This window comes from Mandrillus leucophaeus, unplaced genomic scaffold, assembly GCF_000951045.1.
Source record: "Mandrillus leucophaeus isolate KB7577 unplaced genomic scaffold, Mleu.le_1.0 Scaffold364, whole genome shotgun sequence".
Classification (NCBI taxonomy): domain Eukaryota; kingdom Metazoa; phylum Chordata; class Mammalia; order Primates; family Cercopithecidae; genus Mandrillus; species Mandrillus leucophaeus.
In genome coordinates this window covers 1,553,900-1,559,381 of record NW_012103854.1, presented here as the reverse complement: position 1 = coordinate 1,559,381, position 5,482 = coordinate 1,553,900, and the positions used below count along the sequence as shown (strand labels likewise).

The 5,482-nt window shown below is 39.4% G+C and overlaps 1 long non-coding RNA gene across 1 annotated transcript in view; it reads left to right on the top strand.

The window, feature by feature from the left end:
• LOC105546573 overlaps window positions 1-5,482 on the top strand; it is a 69,350-nt gene that overhangs the window by 751 nt on the left and 63,117 nt on the right. The window lies entirely within an intron of this gene.

Sequence of the window (5,482 nt, the reverse complement as noted above, 5' to 3'; positions counted from 1 at the left end):
TACGCCGCTTTGTTGGGTCGGGTCTGGTGGTGACGGTCCCTGAAACTGGGATGCTGGCAACACAACCTTGCGCTCTGATTGGCTCTTGGATTCGCTTGTGTCATTCGTTTGTGATTATCACTCGTTTGTCAGTTGACAAACGCAAGCGCGTAGTTACGAAGTGCATAAACCGTGCTAGGATCTGTGCTGAGTGCGGGAAACTGGTGAGCAGGCCAGTGAGATAGCTCGGCCTTAGCACCTATACCCTGAGCTGGGAGAATGCGGTCAACGCCATATTCCCGCAGGCTTCGGTGTAGTTCTTTATCCAAACCGGGATTCGCAGCACCCTTTTCTCCGCGCAGAGACAGCAGGATGCTAGGAAGCCATGGAATGCAGAATCTGTGGGTGTCGGCTGGGCAGCCAACGCTGCGGAAGGGATGATGGCGGGAGTGGGGGAAGCGAGGGGCGGGCAGCGAGGCAGGAGTCACGTTCTGAGAACTTGCCCTGGGCTAGAAAACTTCTATGCAGAGAGCGAAAGCTGTGTCCATTCCTGCGTGTGGCCTGGGTGCAGCAGAAAATGTACTTAAATCCAGAAATAGCGAAACCAGAATTTGCTTGGGGGATTTAAGTAGCCAGAAATATAAAAAGAAAACCGGTTAAGGGAAGGGTGGCAATATTATTGGTGTTAGACAACACTTGAAAGGCTGAGGTTGAAATATTGGATATGAATTGTATAATACTTTAAAAACAAAGTCTTACTTTATTTAATCTTCCCAGATAATGGCTTTCCTGATAAGGGCTTCCCTTTCTGTCTTGTTTAGGCCAAATCCTGTAGTTTCTGTTCAAATTGGGTTGAGCATAGAGCTGTCTGTACTGGGCCATTTTTCTAGCCTTTTCATTTTTCTCCTTACATGAAAAGTTTGAACACCATGCTGTACCTATAAAAATGTGACCAAATAAAGCATAGGGAATCCTCTAAATACATGATCCATTTTATTTTTCTATAAACAAGTGATGCCAGTAGGATGTTAAATTTCAAGTCCACTCTGTTCTCATATTCTTTTTGACAAGCTTTTCATGTTATTTTAAGCTTATGCACCCCAAACAAAAAAAACCTCCACACCTCTCATCTTCTATGATTAACCACTACTTGTGAGATTACTTTTCTCAGTTTTTTTGAATTTTTAAATTGTTAAGAGAAGTTTTTAAAAATTTAAACTACTTTTTTGCAGATATGATCTTCAACATGACATTCTGGATGTCATCTGATTCTAGGGCTTTGCTCTCTAGAGCCGCTATATACATCATCCCATACAAGCAATTTAAATTCACAAATGATTTTAAAATAGTTGAAGCTGTGACTAATTTAACAACTCCAACAGCCACCCTTTTATATTGTACAGGATGTAACTGCATGTATAGTGTTTTCCTAAATCTCTCATTTTCACTATGTTAACAGATCTGTGGGGCAGATAGGAAATTTGGGCTGAATTTGGCCTCTCCTCACCGTTCATATGTGGAAGTCCTAACCCCCAGTACCTCAGAATAAGACTGTATTTGGAGAAAGGGCCTTTAAAGAGGTAATTAAGCTCAAATGGAGTCCTGTGGATGGGCTCTTACCACTATGACTGGTGTCTAAAGAAGAGGAGATAAGGACAGAGAGAGGAAAGAGGATGTGAGGACACAGTCAGAAGGCAGCCATCTGCAAGTCAGGAGAGAGGTCTCAGAAGAAATCAACCCTGCTGATACCTTGGGTTTTGACCTCTAGTCTCCAGAATGGTGAGGATATAAATGTAAATTTCTGTTGTTTAAAACATCCAGTCTGTAGTATTTTGTTATGGCTGCCCTAGCAAACTAATACAGGAAGTGATACTGTTCATCATATTATGGATACACTGTTTTATTTTATTATTATTATTTTTTGAGATAGAATTCTCACCCAGGCTGGAATGCAGTGGTGTGATCTTGGCTCACTGCAACCTCTGCCTCCCTGGTTCAAGCGATTCTCCTGTCTCAGCCTCCTGAGTAGCTGGAATTACAGGCCTGCACCACCACGCCTGACAAATTTGTATTTTTAGTAGAGAAGGGTTTTATCATGTTGGCCAGGCTGATCTCGGACTTCTGACCTCAGGTAATCTGCCCACCTCAGCTTCCCAAAGTGCTGGGATTACAGACGAGAGCCACCATGCCCAGCTGGATACACTATTTTAAACATGAAACCACACAGCTCATTCAGTGCTCCTTAAGGATGAATTTCCCCAAATTACATTCAGGGCGATTTTGCCACATAAAGGAATACTTTCTGCTTCATGTCTCTTATTTTATATAGGTAAAAAAGTAATAGCAGAAGCAGTAAAGGAAGAGAATACTAAGAGATCTTTTGGGTGGGCAGAAGTGGTAAGAAAGATAGTGAGAGGATTATGGGAAAAATCATTTTTATTGAGACCCTAAAGATAATTTTAAGCCACCCACTTTCCTACCTATATCCTTCTTGTTCTACATGGATTTTGGCCAGAATTCTTGGTTACAGTATATCTAAAATAGCTGAGTACTTATTTTGTTATAAAGAGTGGTATTAAATTACTCTATTTGTAAAACTACAATTGTTCAGTTGGTTTGTAATTCTCGGGAGGTAAATGCCACACACCACACCCATCCAGAGTCAATGAGTATGAACAGAGAGAGTGCATCGCTTAAGAAGGGTTTGCAAAATGCTAATGAAGAGAGAAAGTAGAAATGTTATTAGCACTATTTAGTTGCACAACTCCACAGGTCATTTAAAAATTAACACCTTCGTTCCCTTTAAGTTCTTATGATTCGCTTCGTATATACTCCTTTGAGTGTCTTCTATATATGTGTTTATGCACTCTCTGAGCCTCCATGTTCCTGAACTGAAATTGAGATAATAAATATACCTATATCAAGCATAGGGATTAAATAAAATAACTAGCACAATGTCTAGCAATTAGTACTCAATAAACAAAAGCTGTAATTATAATAGTTATCACTGGGTTCTTGATAATAGTTTAAACTTAATAGGTTGTCACTATTGCTGCCTCTTTTTTGCACCTTGCAGATTTACTAGTCTTTTCTGAGCTTAGAATGTGAGACTTGCCAGGATATTGTTTCCTATATTTAGCCTTTATGTCTTGTATAATGAATAAATAAACGTGCCTATCTTCAATATCACCCACTTCATTCCTCTCCACTTGCATATATTATGTATGATTTACCTGGAGAAGAGATGACGGGAGAAAGGCCCCTGAAAAAAAAATAAATATCAGTGTAAGGCAGAATCTCAAAAGTCACAAAATCCAATTCCCAAAACATCCGTTTATTTGGTCAAGGTGGTGCCAGGATTAGGACTTATTTTTTATTTAACACCAAAATGAACACAATCCAGATGTCCTACAACAAAAGAGGGGGGCAGGGGAAGGGAAAACTATGGTATATTTATTTGATAGATCACTATACCACAATAAAAATGAATCAGCTATGACACACTCTACAGCGTGGATAAATATCAAAAAACATGCCAAGTGAAAAAGCGAGGCACAAGAGTACATACTAAATAGCTGCATTTACATGAAGTTCTGGAACAAACAAAATGAACCTATGGTGATAGACATTAGAACAGGGTGGATTGGCTGGAAAGGACATTGAAAATTTTTTCTAGGGTGGTAGAAATGTTCTATATTCTGATTGAAGTGTTGGTTACTTGGATGTATGCACTTGTCAAAACTTAACTGTATATTTCACTATAGGTAAATTATACCTCAGTAAAACAAACAAACAAAAAAAGCCAGTATCTTGGTGAAAAAGACATGGTAAAGTAAGAAGACTTAGCAGGTTTAATTTATGAGATGCATGTATTGTGAAGTGGGTACCCATAGGAACAGTTAGTCACTTTAGTTAGCCTGGCCACAATTGTTACCAATTCCTGATGTTTTATTTTTGTGTAGGCCAAAGCGTTGCTGAATTCTCTGTTCCTTACTTCTTCCTCATTTACTTCTGTTTACTATGCAGAAATCATTGTGGAAACCACATGGGGACCTCTGTCCAAATCTAACTGGGTTGGCCAGGGTATGTTGTTAACATTTCTGATTTGTTTTCTTCATCTGGTCAAAAGAGAGAGTTGTAACACAAGGACTCTTAGATTCCTCTGGTGTCTAACATTCTTATTCTTAAGTGGATTCTCAGGACTTTGACTTTGGCCTCTGATTAACAGCATGCTTAGTCAATAAAATCTGAAAGAATAAATTATATTTACATGGCAAAGTATAAGCCAGTTACTTCAATAAAACTAACACAAGGAGGCTGGGCGCGGCGGCCCATGCCTGTAATCCCAGTACTTTGGGAGGCTGAGGCAGGCAGATCACTGGAGGTCAGGAGTTTGAGACCAGCCTGGCAAACATGGTGAAACTCTATCTCTACTAAAAAAACAAAAAACTTAGCTGGGCATGGTGGCACATGCCTGTAATCCCAGCTTCTTGGGAGGCTGAGGCAGGAGAATTGCTTGAACCCAGGAGGTGGAGGTTTCAGTGAACTGAGATCACGCCACTGCATTCCACCCTGGGCAAGAAAGCAAGACTCTGTCTTGAAAAAGAAGGAAAAAAAAAAAAACCACAAAAAAAACACTAACACAAGGTTGTTAGCTCCTGGTTTAGGTAACTGTGCTTGGCCCTTTGCCTAATAATGAAGTCTTATTTCTAAAACTCACTAAGAATGAAGTTTTACAAAGAAAGGACATTGAAAGGTTACCTACTTCTTCTTTTAGGCAAGAACATACTCATTGCAAACCAGATAGTTCAAAGCCAATATTTTATTCTGCTTTTTAAAAGGGTAATACAGTTTTCATAGAAAATTTGAAAATGCAGGAAACTATAAAGGAGCAACGATCACCTTTTTATTCTTACCACTCAGAGGTAATCATTTATAACATTTATGTGTATATTCTTCTAGTCTTATGTATTTCTAAACTTTATAAATATTCCTCTTTATAATATTCACATATTTATAAGTATATGAGGAAAAAGTATCATTAACATTTTCCATGTTGTTCTCCCACAAATTTTTTTTTTACATTCTTTAAGTTCTAGGGTACATGTGCACAACGTGAAGGCTTGTTACATAGGTATACATGTGCCATGTTGGTTTGCTGTACTCTAACTCATCATTTACATTAGATATTTCTCCTAATGCTATCCCTCCCCCAGCCCCCACCCCCAACAGGCCCCAGTGTGTGATGTTGCCTGCCCTGTGTCCATGTGTTCTCATTGTTCACCTCCCACCTATGAGTGAGAACATGCAGTGTTTGGTTTTCTGTCCTTGTGACAGTTTGCTTAGAATGATGATTTCCAGCTTCATCCATGTCCCTGCAAAGGACATGAACTCATCCTTTTTCATGGCTGCATAGTATTCCATGGTGTATATGTGCCACATTTTCTTAATCCAGTCTATCATTGATGGACATTTGGGTTGGTTCCAAGTCTCTGCTATGGTG